This window comes from Corylus avellana, chromosome 4 (genome assembly GCF_965113065.1).
Source record: "Corylus avellana chromosome 4, dhCorAvel1.hap1.2, whole genome shotgun sequence".
In the NCBI taxonomy this organism is placed as follows: Eukaryota; Viridiplantae; Streptophyta; class Magnoliopsida; order Fagales; family Betulaceae; genus Corylus; species Corylus avellana.
In genome coordinates this window covers 9,531,307-9,553,283 of record NC_142493.1, presented here as the reverse complement: position 1 = coordinate 9,553,283, position 21,977 = coordinate 9,531,307, and the positions used below count along the sequence as shown (strand labels likewise).

The 21,977-nt window shown below is 32.8% G+C and overlaps 1 pseudogene; it reads right to left on the bottom strand.

Moving 5' to 3' along the window:
- Window positions 1–21,977, bottom strand: part of LOC132169510 (uncharacterized) — a 78,763-nt pseudogene that overhangs the window by 50,141 nt on the left and 6,645 nt on the right.

Below are 21,977 nucleotides of genomic sequence, written 5' to 3'. Positions count from 1 at the left end.
AACTCTTTAATATCTAAGCTAAACTTCTTTTTCAGAAAATAACGGGGAATATTATCCAACTAATTAAACCTAATTAGTTAACGAATTTCATATATTAGTCAAAGGTTATTGACTGCTTTTTTCCCTCTTGAAATTCAGTTGAAGAATCCCATGCACTAGTATTTGTTTTAGAACATAAATACAGCATAATACTACGTAGCCAAAACTGATTTTAGACTTACTTTCAGCCATGTTTATTCTAACTTGCTTTTGATTTGAAGCAGAAACTCTGCTAAATAGAAATTCGGAAGTAGATTTTTGCGAACTCAATAGATAAGTAAATTACGTCGAGGCTTACTTACTACGCACTAGATGAGTAAATTCGTACGTGTACCCTAAATCATGATTTTCAAGCATGAGTATCTCGATATGAAATGTGCCTTTTTATAATATCATGAATGCTTTCTCATTCAATGTTATGAGCCCTAATTTTCTAAGTATGATGACATGATTTTTACAGTGAATAATTTGGTGATACTTTCACTGTGATTTACATTTGTGGCGGAGCTAGGATTTTGGTTGAAGGGGGTCAAATTATTTTTATTTTATTTTTTGTTATGAATGAATAAAAAAAAAAAAAATCTAAATTTGAACAAAAATTAATTAAAAATAGAAAAATGTTTGGTTTTTATGTTTTATCCATCATTGAATCTGTGGGATTCATGTATAGGTTTTACAAATTTAATGGTAGATTTTTTTTTTTTTTTAAAAAAAAAAATAGACAAGAAATATATAACTAAAAAGAAAAGAAAGAGAAAAAAAAAAAAAAAAACAAAAGAGGCGTAAAATATTAGTGTTTATAAATGTCCGCTAAATGAGAACTTTGAGTGAGGGGGGACGAAATAAAAAAATAAAATTGAGGGGGATAAAATTAATTTTTGGAGACCGGCCTACCTCATAAAAAATATTTTTTTTGATGGGTATTTTAAATATTTGGGGGATTTAGGCCCCCAAATCTTGTGCTAGTTTCTCCTGAGAAAAACTTGTTTCATACAAAAAAAAAAAAAAAAAAAAAAAAAAAAGAATTTACTATAAAACTTGTGTGAAAGATAAGTTTTTTTTTTTTTTTTAATTAGCCATTTTATATTTATAAGTTATTTATCTTTTTTTTTTTTTTTTTAGCCGTTTTATATTTATAAGTTATTTTAATACTACGGGTAAAAAAAAAAAATCTTTGTTACTACATTTCTTTTCATAAGCACAAGAGGCTTATGCGTCTGAAAAGAAATGTAATTTTATTGTTATATATTTGACTTTTCAATATTTTCACTTTTTTATGTAGTGTGAAAAGTCATGTGATCATAGATTAAGAAAGAATTTGATTTAAGAGTAGACTTCAACTTGTCATTTGAGGAGCGAAAAGGTAATTTGAAGGACGAAAAGTAAAATATAAAGGTACACCCCTGAATGAATGGTACCCTTTCCCCAATTCAATTAAAAAATAATAATAATAAAAAAGAGTTAGGAGCAATGGGTCGGGAAGCTTCCATGGCTTTTGTTTCGAAAAAGCTTTTTTCTTAGAGAGCTGAGAGAAGATGACTTGAGGGTTAGGAATTCACCACTAACTTTAACACGTGTCGAACTTCTGATCAGCTCTCATAGTGATTTATTTATTTATTTATTTATTTATTTTTGACAAACTCTATCATAGTATTAGAAAATGAGTAAATCTATAAGTCACTTTTGTTTTTCTTTTATATCACTTTAGGAATGAAGTGACTTTTAAAATTATTATTTGATCAAAATTTAATAATAATTAATTACAAGCTCAACGTTAATTTTAGAAGTAATATCATTTTCAGAGTGACACAAAAGTGACTTCTACCATTTTTCATTAGAAAACCGAGTGCTAAAAAGAGAAAAAAAAAAAAAAAAAAAAAAAAAAAAAAAAAAAAAAAAAACTGAAAACACATGCATTTATACTTGAAGTCTGGCCCGTTTATAACCAAAAAGTAAATCATTGAATGAACCGCAATATTAAACGAAGCATTTGGTATTAAAAAATAGAAACAGAAAAACGCAACACATCTTTTTAAGTTACACGCACCATTTTGGTCGAAAAAACTAAAAGCATTGAAGTCTTCTTCTTCCTTCATTCTATAATTGTATGACATGGCCAACATTGCTAACTCTTATGAATCTTTTGTGAAAGAAATATGTGGCAAACGGTTATTGACACGGCCAGCAGTGGTGTGTCTGAGTTTCTACCCTAGATCCGAGGATTATTGTGATTAGGGGTGAAAATGTGATTTCAGTTGGCAGTTATCGTTGCTAACCGAAACTGCCTTAGTTGGTTACTTTATTTTTATAACTCCAACCGCTCTTTCTTGGGGGGGGGGGTGGGGGGGTAGCGCTTCTTTAAAGTTATAATCGCACTGCATAATCACTTTTAAATTTGGGCTTTTTGGGCATATTTTTGGGTGTTGAGCTTTAATTGAACCTTTTTTGGGGCTTATTTTAGATGTATTTTTCCTCCCCCCCTCCCCTTTTTCAGGGCCTATTTCGACTAAAAATCATAATAGCTCCATTTACTAAAGTTCATGATATACTCAAAGTATCTTGTATTCGAGGAAAAAACAAACACACAAAACAGTACGCTGATATTTCACTTATAATGATGAAATATTACATAAAATTGTATCGGTAAATGCTAATCATTGTTTAAATTCATAGACTTTAGTCCTAAACGAAAAAGCTCGTGGGTAAATCCAAACTACAAAATAACACCAGCACCTCATGTACTCAATGTCGACACATGAGCTCCTTCCTCTCAAGGCCTCACAAAATTCAATTACCTAGATTCCTTACAGGAATTTGAATTTTGTGTAATAATGTACATAGCCTACACAGGAAGAACACCTCATGTACCAATCTTTATCATATATCAAATATAAAATAGAGGTTGACTAGTTTTTTTAAGGTGATATCTAGCGTTTTTTCATAGTTTGTTATAAATGGTATCAAAGCCACATAGTAATGCCAGGTTATCTCATACTGTAGCACTGCATGATCTAGTCCTAATGAGGACGTCAGGAGCTTAAGAGATGGAGTTTGTAACACTTCAGTCTTATATTGGAAAGATGAGGAGTAGCCTACATAGAGTGTATAGTTTATAAAGATAGTCATGAGCGCTAAGTCCCACATTACCTAATTAGTAGGTGAAACTGAGTTTTATAAGAAATTTTATGGAAGCTCCAAGTTGACTAGTCATTTTGAGGTGATAGCGCAGATGAGGCTAGCGTTTTTTTTGGTTCATTACAAACTCTATTTCTTAAACTCCTGACGTCCTCGTTTGGGCCACCTCATGCAATGCTCTAGTTCCACATTATAGACTTAGGGTGACTTTCACCCACCAAGTAGTGTGTGGGGCATTGCTTCCTTGTCTTATTTGTTTTAGGTCTCCAATCGTTTTTGTATTGGATTTCTTTTCACCTTCCTCTTGTTTGTCTTGTATTTGGAAAAGTAGCCGACCTAGGACTTCTATAAAAAAAGTCTTTTGTTTGTTATGATAGTGCAATAAGACAAGCATAAAACCGCACACGAGTAAGTGTGGGCTGCCGTGTAGGAGAAGAAAAAATGCCACAAGAGCATTAGTGAAGCACGCCATCCTCGAAAATAGGATAAATTTCCTAATACACATGGCCTGGTATTACTAGGTGGCTCTGATACTATTTGTAACACTTCATTTTGGTTCCAAATGGGGAAAATGAGGAGTAGCCCACATATAGAGTTAGTGGTTTATAAAGATAGTTATGAGTACTAAATCTCATATTGCGTAATTATTAGGTAAAATTAGGATTTATAAGGAATTTTAAGGAAGCTCCAAATTGACTAGTCATTTTGGGTTGATGGTGCAAATGTGGCTAGCTTTTTCTTAGTTCATTACAAATTGTATCAAAGCCACCTAATAACACCAAGTCATGTGGTATTGGAACACTACATGACGTAGCCCGGACGAGGATGTTAGGAATTTAAGAGAGTGAATTTGTAACACTACGCTCTCATATTAGGAAGATGAGGTGTAGTCCAAATAGAGTAGGTAGTTTATAAAGATATTTATAAGTATTAAGTCTCACATTGCTTAGTTACTAGATAACACTATGATTTATAAGGAATTCTAAGAAAACTCCAAATTGATTAGTTATTTTAGAGTGAAGCGTAGGTGTGGCTAATGTTGTTTTCTAGTGATGTGGTCTTTTTGTGTGCAAATATCAATAATAAAAATAATCACTCGCAATCAAATGAATCCTTGTGGGATAGGGTTATATTGAAGGTGTCGAACCTCAAGGACTACACATGCGTTGTTATTAAGCTTGTCAAAATTGAAAGCAACTCAATTTAAAGAAAGTTGATTTTTTTTTTTTTCTAAAAATAAATACATAAAAGTAAAGATAGATAGTAATTATAAGAGAAAAAAAAAATAAGGGGTTGATTTCACCGCTAACCCCATAACAATGGTCAATCATAAATTAACAAGGAAAATTTATATTATGCATGATATATGGCTCGTCTCACTTAAGTAGTCAATAAAATATCATAATTAAGAAATAAGTATAATCTATCTTCGGTTGGCATAGACCGTCTGCTTAACCTCTAGATGCGGTACGATCCGTATTCCCTAGGTATGGACTATCAAATCGCTTAATCAGTTACACACAATCAATGGATAAGCATAACTCATCTGCTTGTCATATGAATTGTCTACTTAAATTACACTAAGTTAGGGTGTATAGTAATCCACCTTCCCTAGGCATGGCCTATCAAACCCTCTTGATCATGTGTAAGTTAAAACTGTTGTATAACAATCATTCATATAATCACAAAAAATATGAAGGATTGAGTTCAATCAAGATAAAAAGTTTTATAAGACAAAAGAAGAATTTTATAATGATTGAATATAAACATTAAAACCAAATCTCTAAGTTATACAACCATCATGCATATAGAAAATCCCCAAATTAAAAATAAATTAAATCATTGTTACTTAGAAAGGGCTACATCAACACCTTATAATGAATTTAGCTGCTCATGGTGGTGCTAAAATGGCCTCGTGTCATGTTCATATTCTCTTCAACTCTTCAAACCTTCAAGAAGATATTTTCTGTCTAAAACTAAGGACACCTTCTCTTCAAGGCTTAGAGGTGTATAGGGAGTAAAAAAAATCTTGAAAGCCTTAAAAATTTCAGAAAAATTGTGCTTCAATCTCCTAGTCCAATTAGGAAGAAATACTAGTAGAAATCATAATAGGATTCGTCCAAATTTTCGTCCTTATATTGCGGGAATTTTGTTACATCAAACATCTGAACTAGGAAAATATTATTTCACAATGATTTGTATTATTTTGAGTTAGCTTTCCAAGTCCGTTAGTTTCACGTCAATCCAATACTTGAGCTGAAATTTATAATTAAAATACTGAAACATATGCAGAATCCGAAATTTAATCTAATCCGATTTCAACTCCAATTAAAGAAATTCCGATTTAATCATTTTCTTGATTTGATTAAATTTAACCACATCATATAGGTCATTTACTATGTTTGGTTAGGCTTAACCACATCTTCTAGGTCTACTCAAAGTGTGCTTTAAGCTCAAAATCATTGGAATTTCTTGCATCTTTATTAAAAACCTGAAAACACTAAAACATGAAGTAAATCAAATAGATAATAGTGCTAAAGAATTAACATATGTGAGTTAAGGTGTTTGAATGTGTAACATTTGGTGCTTATCACCTAGTTCGTTACAATTACATTTTAGAATGATTTGAACTCCACTTTTATTAAAATGATTAATGAGTAATGAAGAAATGAAATATAGAAGCTTTGGAAATGCATGCATGTGAAAGATAATTAATAATTAAATTGTATGACATGGTATCCCTGTAACGGGATAACGGCCATGAACAACTATTGTACAAGTTAACTCTATATTTAAAGAAATTTACTTTTATGTTTGACTTTGGATCTAATGGTATTATTGTGATCGGCACAACCATGTTTTATTAATGATTACTAGGACGAACGTCATTAGTGGTGTGGGCCACCTGAGGACGGATTCAGTTGGGCTACTAGTGATGGAGGGTATGCGGCGACATTTAAGGCATTTGTGTTGTACTATAGGGCTCTTAGAATAGTGTCAACCTTGTCAAGAAAAGGTTAATATCACGGGTAAACCATATAGATGGTTAACATATGATATGCTTACTTAATATATCATGTGCTATATTTATAACGTATTAACATGGCATTCTTTTTATTCAACGGAGGACTTTAAGTTGCTGCTTGTGATTTACAAAATTTTACTAAATAACTCAGTTCCCTATATAATAACATGTACACTGTGTATTATTGCTCAATAAGTCGTGGACTTAAGCTTTTCTCTTTCTACCTATAACACATGTATTGTTTTATAATTAATTTGACTACCTTTAGATGCTAGATTTGAGTAAGTAGGATTTCTAGGCAGATGTGGCTACTTGATCTAATGATTGTGATCATGTTAATGTTTGAGGATTCATCGTAAGATTTCAGAGGCTGTTCATGATAATTAGTAATTTTGGGTGATGTAGTAAACTTAGATTAAAGACGTGTATGTATTAAAGTTTAGTTAGGATCTTTTATAATTACGATATATATAATATAATTCCAATTAATGTGATGATTTTTAGCAAATGCTCTAATTGTAATGATTAATGTTGATAGAAATATCATATCTTTTCGCTGATTAATATTCTCTTTTGAGGAGTAAAAGATTCCCTAGTTTTATTCTTTGGGGAAATTAGATGAGGATTCGTACTAAACAAAATAGCATAGTAGTGACTCTAATACCACATGTAAAAAATAAGTAAGTTAGAATAAGCAACATAAGTAATCTAGACATCCATCCAACCATATTTCTTCGAGCTAACTTTTGATCTTAAGAAGAAATCTCAACAACAGAAATTTTGAAGAAAAATTTAGAGAAAGATGTTTCTTCTAAATTATTCTCAATAATATCTTAATGCTCATGTTGATGTAGTACACATACTCTTTATTTTATTTTGGGGAAAATTCACTTTACCTCTTGAAGTTTCAGGAGTTTTTTAATTCGAACCTCAATGTTTAAAAATTGGCAACGTACCCCCCCTAATGTTTCAAAAAAATTTCAATTCAGACCTTCCATTACTAAATTTCGTCTAATTGGACGAAAATATCCCACGTGCATCTCAAGTGGGAATTTGATGCCCTCTATTCCAATTTTTCCCTCATTAAAACCTATGAAATTACATAATTACCCTCAATTTCATAGGGTTTAATGAGGGCAAAATTAGAATAGAGGCCATCAAAATCCCACGTGAGACGCACGTGGGATGATTTTCGTCCAATTAGACGAAAATTAGTAATGGAGGGTCTGAATTGAAAATTTTTGAAACATTAGGGGGGTACATTGCCAATTTTTAAACATTCGGGTTCGAATTGAAAAACCCCTAAAATTTCAGGAAGGTAAAGTGAATTTAACCCTTTTATTTTTTTAGACTTTGTTTATAGGGAAATATTAGGTGTTCTCTTGGATATTAATTTTTTTTAAAAAAAAAAAAAAACAAAAAAGAAAGTGACATTTATTTCTCTCATTTGGTTTTTATAAAATGATAACCACCTAGGAGTAGGAAACACCTAACATTTCCCTCAAAATATTAAATGTACCATAATTTGTGGCCTTAATACCTTTACTCAAAAGTCCTAAATAAAAGAAGTGATTTATTCATATTTCCTTTGTGTACACAATGCATTGCATGCTAAATGACAGAAGAATGAAATGCATTAATGCACTTCAATTTTTTTTTTACCTCTCCACATAAAGGAAGAGAAATGAGAAAGGGGGATTCGAACTAATTACCTCCACTTCATGAGATGTGGTCTCAAGTCGATTAAGCTACCCCGCTCCCTTTTAGTAAAATTGTTTTTATGCATTTAAGATGGAATAAAAAAATTACCTAGGAGTATGATTTTTGATATAAGGCCACAAAACACTTGCTAGTTGCTATCATCATACCGTGTAGGTCCACATGATTTTTCCCCTGCCTAATTTGATTTTCCTCGCTCGCATGGCGAGACAACAAAATAATATCAAAAGTGGTTTGAGTCCCAACCTATTTGTCAAGATCTATAATTTGTCATTTGATTGAGAAAACTTTGTTTTTATTGAGAGAAGAATGGCAGATTTAGGAAGATCGGGTTTGTATGTATTTGTGCTTGCGTTTGAGAGAGGGAATTGTAGTTGAGAGTGAGAGAGGGAATTGTATGTATACTTACTCAATGACACATGAGCTCTCTCCTCTCTAGGCGTCGCAAAATTCAATTACCAGGATTCCTTACAGGAATTTTGTGTAATAATGTACATAGCCTACACGAGGAAGAACACTTCATGTACCAATCGTTTATCATGTACCAAATATAAAATAGAGGTTGACTAGTCCTTTTAAGGTGATAGATAGCGTTTTTTCTTAGTTTGATACAAATGGTATCAAAGCTACCTAGTAACGCCAGGTCATCTAATATTGTAGCACTGCATGACGTGGCTTTGATGAGGATGTCATGAGCTTAAGAGAGAGAATTTGTAACACTTCAGTCCTATGCTAGGAAGATGAGAAGTAGCCAACATAGAGTGAATGATTTATAAATATAGTTATAAGTGCTAAGTCTCACTTTGCCTAGTTACCAGGTGAAACTGAGCTTTATAAGACATCATAGGGAAGCTCCAAATTGACTAGTTATTTTGGGGTGATAGTGTATATGTGACTAGCGTTTTTCTTGGTTCGTTACAAACTCCACTTCTTAAACTCCTAATGTCCTTGTTAGGGCCACCTCATGCAATGCTCCAGTACCATATTATAGACGTAGGGTGACTTTCACCCACCAAGTAGTGTGTGGGCCATGCTTCCTTGTCCTATTTGTTTTAGGAGATGTTCTCCAAATCGTTTTTGTATTGGATTTCTTCACCTTCCTTGATTGTCTTGTATTTGGAAAAGTAGCCGACCTAGGACTCCTATAAAAGAGAGTCTTTTGTTTGTTATGATAGTGCAATAAGACAAGCATAAAACCGCACACTAAGGGTGAGCGCCGGTCGGTTACGGTCGGTCTCGGAAGAAAATTTTTTGTTTCGCCCCAGAGTCGGTAAAGTCAGTAAATTCACCAACTTCTTCCGCCAAGCTTTTGTTCCGTCTCCGACCGTAACCGATAAGTCGGTTAAGATGTCGGTCGGTAAGTCAAAATGGATTTCGGTAGAAATATTGTTGTCCGCCCATTTTGTCGAGATATTTGAGGAAGAAGTTTTAACGTTTGAGACTTTTTTACAGAGAAGGAGAAGATACTGGAGAAAAAGATGAATAATATTTTGTTTTTTATTAGGGTAAACAAATGGACGGTGGAGATGACATCTTGGAGTCTTGGGAATAGAATTAGTTGTGAATGGGAGTATGGAGTCTATGGACAAGTGTCGGACAACATCATGGAATAAGACAAATGAAAGAGGAAAAGTAGACATTATTTGGGGAAGTGGGAAATAAAATAATACAAATAATAACAACTTTTGTAATAAATAAATGAACATTATTTGGGGAAGTGGAAATAAAATAAGACAACAATAATTTTGCAATAAATAAATGAATAATGTCAATCAAAGGTCGCATATGCGTTTCATCTTCTTCTTCTACCAGCACCAGTTTCTTCCTCCAGTACTTCTCAAATGCAGAGTCACAATTTTTTTTTCTAAGCCGTAGAGTCACAGTTGATTCATCAAGGTAGGATATGTGTTGTATATGTATTAACAGGTATTGTCGGTTCGGTGTTGGTTGAAAACCGACTTATATAAAAGCTCTTCCGCCTACCGAACCAACAATGTCGGAAATCTTAAAAGTCTACCATCTACCGGCCGGCCGGTAGTTGGTGTCGGTCGGAGTCAGGGCGGTTACGGTCGGAACACGGTCGGTTGTCGACTAATCGGTGAATTTGCTCAGCCCTACTACACACGAGTAAGTGTGGGCTGTCGTGTAGGAGAAGAAAAAAATGCTACAAGGGCATTAGTGAAGCATGCCATCCTGAGAAATAGGATAAATTTCCTGATACACATGGCCTGATATTACTAGGTGGCTCTGATACCATTTGTAACACCTCATCCTGCTTTCATATGGGAAAGATGTGGAGTAGCCCACATAGAGTGGGTGGTTTATAAAGATGGTCATGAGTGCTAAGTCTTATATTACGTAGTTACGAAGTGAAACTATGAGTTATAAAGAATTTTAAGGAAGCTCCAAATTAACTAGTCATTTAGGGGTGATAGTGCAAACGTAGTTAGCTTTTTTCTTAGTTCATTACAAATGGTATCAGAACGACCTAATAACGCTAGGCCATGTGGTAAAGAACACTGCATGAAGAGGCTCGGATGAGGACGTTAGGAATTTAAGAGGGGAAATTTGTGACACTCTGGTCCCATATTGAGAAGATGAGGAGTTACCAAAATAGAGTGTGTAGTTTATAAATATATTTATAAGTAATAAGTCTCACTATCCCTAGTTACTAGGAGAAACTATGATTTATAAGGAATTCTAAGAAAAGTTTCAAATTGACCAATCTTTTTATAGTGAAGCGTAGATGTGGCTAACGTTTTTTCTTAGTTCGTTACAAATACAATTTAGAATGATGTAAACTCCACTTTTATTAAAATGATTAACGAGTGATGAAGTAATGAAATATAGAAGTTTTGGAAATGCATGCATGTGAAAGATAATTAATAATTAAATTGTATGACATGGTACCCTGTGTAACGGAATAACGGCCATGAACTAATTTTGTACAAGTTAACCCTATGTTCAAAGAAATTTACTTTTATGTTTGACTTTGGATCTAATAATTGTATTGTGACCGGCACAACCATTTTTAATTAGTGATTACTAGGACGAATGTCATTAGTGGTGTGGGCCTCCTGAGGTCGGATTCGGTTGGGCTACTAGTGAAGAACAGTATGCAGAAACATTCAAGGCATTGGTGTTGTACTATAGGTCTTTCAAAATAGTGTCAACCCTGTCGAGAAAGGATTAATATCACGGGTAGACCATATAGATATTTAACATATGATATGCTTGCTTAATATATCATGCACTATATTTATAATTGATTAACATGGCATTATTTTTATTCAACGGAGGACTTCATGTTACTGCTTATGATTTACAAAATATTACTAAATAACTTAGTTCACTACATGATAACATGTAGACTACGTGTATTATTGCTCAATAAGTCGTGGACTTAAGCTTTTCTCTTTCTACGTATAACACATGCATTGTTTTATAATTTGACTACCTTTAGATGCTAAATTTGAGTAAGGAGGATTTCGAGGCAGATGCAACTACTTGATCTAATGATAGTGATCATGTTGATGCTTGAGGATTCATTGCAAGACTTCAGAGGCTGTTCATGGTAATTACTAACTTTGGGTGATGTAGTAAACTTAGATTTAAGACATTTGTAGGTATTAAGGTTTAGTTAGGATCTTTTATAATTACAATATATATATAATATGATTCTAATTAATGTGATGATTCTTAGCAAATGCTCTGGTTATAATGATTAATGTTAATAGAAATATCATATCATGTGTTTTCTGTAATTAATATTCTTTTTTGAGGAGTAGAAGATCCCTTAGTTTTATTCTTTGGGAAAATTAGATGAGGATTCGTACCGAACAAAATAGCATAGAGGTGACTCTAATATCACATGTAAAACATAAGTACATTAGAATAAGCAACATAAAGTAATCTAGACAGACACCCAACCATATTTATTCGAGCTTAGTTTTGATTTGAAGTAGAAATATCAACATCAGAAATTTTGAAGAAAAATTTAGAGAAAAAGAGGTTTCTTCTAAATTATTCTCAATAATATCTTACTGCTCATCTTGAAGTAGTAAACACATACTCTTTATTTATTATTTTTTTTATATATTTTTTTTTTCAAAATGACTCTTTATTTATAGGGAAATACTAGGTGTTTTCTTGGATATTATTTTTTTAAAACAAAAAAAGAAAAAAGAAAGTGATATTTATTTTTCTCATCTTGTTTTTAAAAAATAATATCCACCTATAAGCAAAAGAACACCTGAAGCACACCTAAAATTTTCCTTAAAATATTAAATGTACCGTAATTTATGGCCTTAAGACCTTTAATCAAAAATCCTAAATAAAAGAAGTGATATATACATATTTCCTTTGGTGTAGACAATGCATTGCATGCTAAATAAGAGAAGAATGCAATGCATTAATTGACTTCAACCTTTTTTTTTTTTTTTTTTACCTCTCCGCATAAGGGGAGAGAAATGAGGAAGGGGGATTCGAACTAATTATCTCCGCTAAATGAGGTGTGGTCTCAAGCCGATTAAGCTACCCTGCTCCCTTTAAGTAAAATTGTTTTTATGCTTTTAAGATGGAATAAAAAAATTACCTAGGAGTATGATTTTTGATATAAGGCCAGAAAACACTTGCTAGTTGCTATCATCATACTGTGTAGGTCCACATGATTTTTCCCCCGCCTAATTTGATTTTCCTCGCTCGCATGGCGAGACAACAAAATAATATCAAAAGTGGTTTGATTCCCAACTTATTTATCATGATCCATAATTTGTCATTTGATTGAGAAAACTTTGTTTTTATTGAGAGAAGAATGGCAAATTTAGGAAGATCGGGTTTGTATGTATTTGTGCTTACGTTCGAGAGAGGAAATTGTAGTTGAGAGTGAGAGGATATTTTCTATTTGAGAAATTTTAAAATAATTTCTTAAATTTCTAAAATCAATTTTAAACTCTTTAGATTTTTTATTTATTTATTTTTTGTGTTTTTTAATTTATTGCTTCGTTCGGAAACTAATTATGTGGCGCTTAAGGGATAAATGCGATGTACGTAATTTGCCATGTCACATGCTCATGTGTGTGTGATGTGTTAAAATTAAAGTTTTATTATATTAATGGGAAACTTTACAAAACTCCTTTGAACTTTCTCGCGTTTTGAAAGTACTCTCCAAGTTTAAAAACTCTTAATTAAGGGTATTGAACTTTCAATTTCTTTCAATTACCCCGTTCCCTTAAAAGTTTCCGTTAAATTTTGTCAGAATTTTCAAACTACCCATTTTTTATTATAAAAAAACATTAAAAAAAAAAAATGTAAAGATTGAGGCTTTTAAATGAGTATTTTGACTAAATTTAATGAAAAATTCTAACAAAATGGGACAATTAAATGAAATTAAAAGTTTGATATGCTAAACTGAGAGTTTTTAAACTTTCAGTAAATAGCGTCAAAATGAGTGGAAGTTCATGACAATTTTTTGAAGTTTTCCCTTATATTAAAAATTTTATAAGAAGTTAATAAAAAAGTGGTTCAAAATCCTTGTAAGGGGTTGTCGGACCACTCCCTAAGAGGTGGTAAGAAATTTTGGGGTGATTTGATCATCCTCTTATTTATGAGTAGTCCCAACACTCTTAGAGGGATTTGGGAAATCCCTTTTTTTTTTAAAAAAAATAAAATAAAAAATAAAAAATCTATATATATATATATAGGAAACTACCCATGCCATAATGTAATGTAAGTAATTTTTATTGAAAAATACAACCAAAAAAAAAAAATCAAAAGAATAATTTAAAAGTCGATTTTAGATATCAAATGAATAATTTAAATGTGATTCACGGGTGAAAATGACTTGCAAAAGCAAAAACTTTGACTTATGAAAGAATAGTTCACGGATGAGAATGCATGAGACATTGCAGGAGTCATAAATGGGCGGCTCTATATGAATCGAGAAAACTAATGTGTGGACGTTGCAAAAAATCCACATTTTGTGCCATCATTCAGAACTTGAAACCTCAGCTTATAACAAAAAAATCAAAATAGAACAAAATATTAGATTATTTCCCTACAGTCATTTGATCCACTGCTTCCGCCCGCCGCCACCCACCAACTGCCTCCGTGTCTCTCTCAGTCAGCTCGTGGGGGTGGCTCGTGGCCACCCCAGCCACCCCCGGCCCATGGGGTGGCGCGCAGAGCCACCCATAACCGCGGGCCACCCCCAATGGTGGCCGCACAAGTCACTCTCGGCACAGAGAGAGAGAGAGGGAGAGAGAGAGATCCAGCAGCGGGTGGGCAGCAGCAGACGAAGGTCAACGGTGACTCAATGACTGTGAAAGGATTAATCCTTGTTTTGCAATCATGCATTTTTTTTTTTTTTTTTTTTTTATATTTTTCTTGAATTAATGAGATATCTCATTTTGAGTGGTGCACAGAAAAGCCGCCTTTTGTGCCACAATCACAGAGAAGAAGACGTTCTCTTGTAAATCACATGCCGATGTTGCAATTCATGGCCACGGATGTGTGGCTTATTACATCGTCTACAGTGTCTCCAACATTGATAATCAATTTTCATAAATGTTGTGAAATAATGGTGATGGGAATTCAATGAGAATCGGATGCATGCACTTCTGCATGCTGTCATCAATCCCCCCAAATATTAATGGAGGTTGGAACTCATCAATCAACCAAAAATTGTATACTCTCCAATTGATTTTTTTTTTTTTTTGTTTTTTTTCAATCCGTGAAGAGTGGTCCCTTTTAAGTGAAGGACAAAATTGTCATTATAATAATAATAATAATATTCTATCCTTCACTTAAAATGGATTGGCTCCTCTCTGAAGGAGATTCAAATACGGTATTATTTTAAAATCAGTAATAAGTTAAAATTTAAAAATGATGATCTTAAATTTAATGCTAATTTTAAAAATCACATCATATTTGAACTGGCTCTAAAAAAATTATAAGATAAATGTAAAATTGGTTTATGTGCTTGGCCTAAATTATAAATCACTACATATGGTATAACAAATAATATATAGGTCGCTGTAATTGGCCTAAATTACAAATCACTCTCTGTGGTATAAAAAATAATTTATAGATCTTCAAGTATACCAAAATAACAGTTTACTCCCAAAAATCAATTTCCGTTAAATAACTTAACAAAATCTGTTACTTTGTCACGTCATTTACTTCATCTTTCTCGCCATGATTTGGGAGTATTTTGTGAGAATTTGATAGTCGCATTTTGTGAAGCAGCCGAAGAAGATGAAGATGAGAGAGAGTTACGTATGGGGTAAAATTTTGGGAATATATAAGATTATGTTAATTTACTGTACCAATATGACGTGGAATGATGACTGATGTGTAATCCTAGCAGGCTTCGTAAAATGGTGTCAAAAATCCTAATTGTCATTTTTGAAAGTCAGAAGTAATTAATAATGACACGTGTCGCATTTTTATTGGGTATGATGTGGCAAAGTGACATATTTTGTTAAGTTGCTTAACGAAAATTGATTTTAGGGAGTAAACTATTATTTTGGCATACCTTAAAGACTTATAAATTCTTTTTTATACCACATAGAATAATTTGTAATTTAGGTAAACTATAAAGACCTACAAATTATTTTTTATATCACATGTAATAATTTATAATTTAGACCAATCATAATAACCAATTTTACTTTTATTCCAATAATTATATCGCTCTCGTTATAGTATTACTATTTTATTCCACCTCCCGTAAGATAGCAGCCAACAAAAGATTTATCTTTTATCAAATCTAAAGGAAGAAGTTGCCCTGCTTACCACAAATAACGTCATCGCTTTCATCATATTGTGACAAAGGACATGTTCTGATATAAAGGTCATACTGAGAAATTAAAATGAGTAGTTGAGTTGTACAGAATTAATGGCATCAGAATATTTTTCCAGAAAGGATTAGAACAAAAATGACAACACTCAGACATTCCTTTGGAGTGAGTATGATCTTTCTCTTTTCAATCGTTATCTTTTTTTTATTTTTTTTAGTCTTTATTTCAGTCTTTAATTCTTAATTTTTATTATTATTATTATTATACACTGCCAGAATAATTTTAATTTTGTTCAATAATGTAAGTGAATTAGGTTTATTATTATAAGTTATCAAAACAATCTTAATTCTGTCCAGTATTAATATTGATGTGGAGAATTAGGCATAAGATTTGAAGATTATTTTGTGAATAAGATTATGACAAGAATGAAAATCTATTGAGTTCGACCAAAATTTCACCATATTTTGTTTTGGGTGAATGCATTATGTTTCATTAAATTTAGGGACAATGTGATTCACGGGTGAGAATGAGTTTCAAAAACAAAGACAAAAACTTTGACTAATGAAACAATGGTTTCACGGATGAGAATGCACGAGACATTGCAGGAGTCACAAATGGGCCGCCTCTATGTGAATCACGAATGGCCATGGATGAGTGGCTTATTACATCGTCTACAGTTTCTCCGACATTGAGAATCAATTTTCATAAATGTTGTGATGGGAATGCAATGAGAATCGGATACATGTACTTTTCCATGTTGACATCAATCACATGGATCTTGATGCAGTTAGGAACGCATCAATCAACCGGTTGATTGATAGTATCCTCTCCAATTGATTTTTCTTTTCAATCTCCGTTATCTTTAAGTGAAGGATAAAATTGTCATTTTATATATATTTTTTCTACAATTCTACTCTTCACTTGAAAAGGATTGGCTCCTCTTTAGAGAGGATTCAAATACAGTATTATTTGCGTTGTGTAATGCTATAAGGAAGGTTAAATTTTTTTTAATTTGATATAACTTTTAAAATTAGTAATAGACCAAAATTTAATAATGATGATCTTAAATTTAATGATAATTTTAAAAATCATATCACATTTAGAATGACTCTAAAAAAATTATAGGATAAATGCAAAATTAGCCACTGTAATTGTCATAAATTACAAATCACTTTATGTGGTATAACAAATAATTTATATACCCCTACAATTGGCCTAAATTACAAATCACTCTCTGTGGTGTAAAATATAATTTATAGATCCTTGTGGTAGGCTAAAATAACAGTTTACTCATAAAATCAATTTCAGTTAAGATAACAGTTTCTCAAAAATATTTAATTGGTTTTGCTTTTTTTTTTTTTCCAAATTTTTATGGGTAATTTTATTATTTTAGGGTAAAAGTGAGAAATTACAACTCAAATAGTAAATCAATAAAGTACATTAACCAAAATAAAAGATTGAAAGAACATTGCAACACAGGTGATAAATTGAGAAGACAAATTTAGTTTTTCTGAAAAAAAAAAAAGAAAAGAAAAAGGAAAGTAGTTCTTTTGGCGGATTACTTCAACAAAAACAAAGTTCCAACTTTATTTTTTCTTTTTTTCAGGTGATAAAATTCTCAATATGTTCAAGTCAACAAATTCCGATATGAGTCTTTTTCATGTCTATGTCTAGTATATTAAAGGCATTTCCAAGAACTTTTGCACCACTCTCCAACAAGAAATTTTAGACTTTAGACTTTTCTTTATTATTTTTATTATTTTTTTTATTTTTTTATTCGATGTGGGAAAAGGGAAAAGGTATGACTTTTGACATTACTGACAAAGACTTCTTTTTTTTTTTTTTTTTGGATGAATGAGTTACTTCATTAACCAAAAAAAAAAAAAAAAACAATTACACCCTAGCAAGGCATACCAAACTAATCTCAAGCACAAACTTTATGTTTGTTTCTCCTAATATATTCTCAATTATTTTGAAGTTACTCAAATGGCTTAATGTACATCTCCAATACTAACACCAGAATCATATATGACACATATGCCATATTTTTCCTTCAAAATCCCATCAGGATGTTCTTTCCTGCTTTTCGTATCCTGATGTATTTACCGCCCCTTTTTTACCGCAACCTTCTCTTGGTGGTTGCCTTTACCCTGCAGGTGTTTGGGTAGGGTTGAACGCCTGCCCGTTTATTCCGTCTTGGTGCTTAAACCATTTTTTGTTGTCCTTATTGAGAGGACCGTGTCATTTTATGATCTATTTCCTACTATTTCTTTGTATTACTTGTACTGTAATTTTTATTCTAAGTTTGTTGTTGGAGAACTCTCCAAATTTTCAGTGTTTTAATCATATAACCCTTTTATTATTTGCTTAGAAAACTCAAATGAGAGTTGCCTTCATTTCATCTGTAGTAATCATCTTCAGCATAGCATCAATGCATGCAACATCCAATTTCTTTGTTAACAGCCTTTGAAGATGGGCAGCCATATTTGTATCAAAACCATACTGGAAGACCCAAGAAGTCTCTGATCATAGGCCACAACATGTTTGATTTGCTCAGCATGTTCAACTCTCTGCCCTGACTCATCCCAAAGATGAGTAATCAATTTTTTTGAATTCCGCACTTTGGCAATCCTATGAAAATATGAGTCGTTTTGGGCACCCAAATTAAGCCACCTACTCTTGGATTTTGCCTAAGAAAGGCCTTTTCTGCTTAGCAAATAGAAGAATACTCCTCCAGTCACTCTGTAACGCCCTAAAAAATTAATTCTTGAGAACATCTACAGTTAATTTCATCAAAGAATAAGACCTAAGATGTAACACCCCGGCCATGTGGGACGCCACATCCTCACCATTATAAAATTCTCTTTAAAATGAAATGAAAATTTACAAATTTAAGAATGTATGGTGAAAATGTTGTGACATGATTTAAGATCTTTAAATAATATGATAGCACATATATTGGTTTTTTTTTTTTAAGTGAACTTTCAGTCTTTCATTCATAAAAATTAAGTTGTACAATTATTAGCGATTACAATATTATGGTACTCTTCCATTCAAATTTCCTTTGCAGAAGTCTGGAACGCTGTTTTTGTCAACAGGTGTGCCACCATATTTGTTTCCCTCTTAACATGCACCACATTTCATGACTGGAGACTATTGTATTTATTCATTTTGAGTGGACTAGCATAATTATTTGTTTTGTTTTGGGCCCATAATGGGATTAGAGGTGCCAAGGCGGTTACGGTTAGCAATAACCGCTAACCGTAACCGCCTTGGCACCTCTAATCCCATTATGGGCTCAAAACAAAACAAATAATTATGCTAGTCCACTCAAAATGAATAAATAGAGGTGTCAAGGCGGTTACGGTTAGCAATAACCGCTAACCGTAACCGCCTTAGCAGTTAGTAGATTTCACTAGCCGCAACCGCTAACCGCTAACTGCTAGGCGATTAGCGGTTAGCGCACTACAAAAAAAAAAACTAATTATTTTTTGACTCACGATTTTTGACGTGTCAGGTGGCCTGACACGTCAGAAAACCTTCCTGACGCGTCAGTTTTGACGTGTTTCAGGCGTTGCAAATGTGGCTGTCAGAAATTCCTTATGTGTTAATCCAACACGTCAGAAATATTTTGACATGTCATTATTGACATGTCAGAAATTTTCTGACGTGTCAAAAATTGACACGTCAGGAATTTTGGTTATTTTTGACAATTTTTTTTTTCCTCCCCCTATATATTTTTTGAATTTTTTCAGGACTATACCCGAATTTTGAATTACAATTAAGCTGATATATAATTTATCCATCGATCCATGCAATATACAATTTTTTCCATCAATCACAAGTCATATCCTACAATTTTTCCATCAAATAACATAAGTCATATTCATTAACATTAATCACAAACTATCCACAAAAACTAACTTCAAGACACACAAAATGGCATATATATATACCAAGTGCGAAAGGCCAACCACAAATAACATAATATACACCAATTTAATTATCTCTGTTATCATCATCAATAAAACTATCACAAATACAATTACATCAACGAAGTAACTTATATATAAGTTTGTGAATAGGCAACCAGGCGTTCAATGTTGATCACTGACATCGAATGCATCCTCTCCACGATGTCTATTACCTGCAAATGATAAAATAAACAATCACCAAACAATATTCACCGATAAAACAATCACCAAACAAATAAAATTCACTAGCTGCAAATGATAATACAAACAATCATTGAGCAACGTCACGATGTAAAGTGAAAGAAAAATGCCCGAATATTCACTCAACTCAGTTGTTGATTCTTCCACAGTAAATGATATAACAAAAAAGTAAACGTTGAAGTTAGCAGAAAATTAATATAAAAAAGAAAAAAAAATTAAGATTGACCAATACATATATATATTATATGCATGTAGCATTTTAATAATCTTCCTGTAATATTTTAATTCGTTGAGGAGATTAACGTATAGGAGTTTATATATATATATATATATATATATATATATATATATATATATATATATATATAAATCATGTTATATTAACTACTTAAAATTATGATATTCATCTAGTGTAGACTTGATCGTTTCATACTCTGACACAATCACATACACCAGATTCTTAATATTCTACAAGGACCATAGTGGTCCATCTAATAATACTAATAAACACTTCAAATGCAAAGCTCTAACCCACATCCACCACCAAACCAACCATGATATATAAACCAAATTCAACAGGATTTACAACATCATTAATTAATGACAATGACTACAACATATCCAAACTCTAAATTTAGAAGTTCACACACACACACACAGATATATATATATATATATATAACTCTAATTATTATCTCAACCAATTATTATCTCAACCAACACTATATCATACCAGACCAAATTAAAGCCAACAATTTGAAATATAAATATAATGCGTGTAGCATTTTGATAATCTTCCTATAATATTTTAATTCGTTGAGGAGATTAACACATAGGAGTTTATATATTCAAATTATGTTATATTAACTACTTAAAATTATGATATTCATCTAGTGTAGATTTGATCGTTTCATACTCTAATACAATTACATACACCAGATTCTTAATATTCTACAAGGACCATAGTGGTCCATCTAATAATACCAATAAACACTTCAAATGCAAAACTCTAACCCACATCCACCACCAAACCAACCATGATATATAAACCAAATTCAACAGCATTTACAACATCATTAATTAATGAGAATGACTACAACATATCCAAACTCTAAATTTAGAAGTTCACACACACACACACACACACATATATTTATATGGACAATTCTGTTTCCTAAATTGACCATTAAAAAATGTCATTACCTGATCCAATGTCGACCGACGATCGCACCATTGCAAAGGGTGGGGAAGCTCTGTCTGGTGCGGTGTTAAACCGCATCATTTCCTCGAGCTGGCGTAAACGGGCGTCAAACACTGCCTGACGTTTAGCCTCCTGTTGAGCTATCTGTGCATTGTTCTCAGCCATCTGGTCTGCCACTTGCTGAGCTACCCTCGCATTGTTCTCGGCCAACAAGGCATCTATTTATTCCTTATGCTTTGCCTCTCAGCCTCAAGTAGCTCAAGTGTTTATTGTGATATCCTGGAGTGCCTGACGTTTTCTGACCGTGCCTGTGATGGTGTATAATATGAGTGTATGTTCCCCTGTACAGGCAGAATATTTGGTCCAACCATCCGAACCCTACCGGCATACCTAGGCTTATTTCTAAGCGCCTGTGCGAATGCGTCGTTTGGTGCCCACTTGACCGTTCCCTCTGTGATGCTAGACAATGCTGCAGGGTCGGTGGGTATAAGCTCCTTCATCCTTTCCTGTGTGTCACATTAATTATTGAGTCAGTGGGTCATACAACTATTAATCACAAATAATTTATCAAATATATAAGCAAAACAACATATAAAAGGTGAGTAGCATACACATCTCTCCTTCACTATATCGTTCGGATATCTATCGTCCTTCCTCGTGTGTGTGGTGATATAATTTTGTGCACGAGTAGGATGACTGCCCAAATGTATGGCCTGCCGATAAAATAGGACATACAGATATTTTTAAATATATCAAATGATAACATGTTTACATCTATAAGTATAGGGTAAATTACACCCTTACCTCCTCATGTGTCACCCTGGCATAGCTCTTCGATCCGGTGCAATGTGGCGTATCATTTAATGCTCGCATTCTCTTCATTT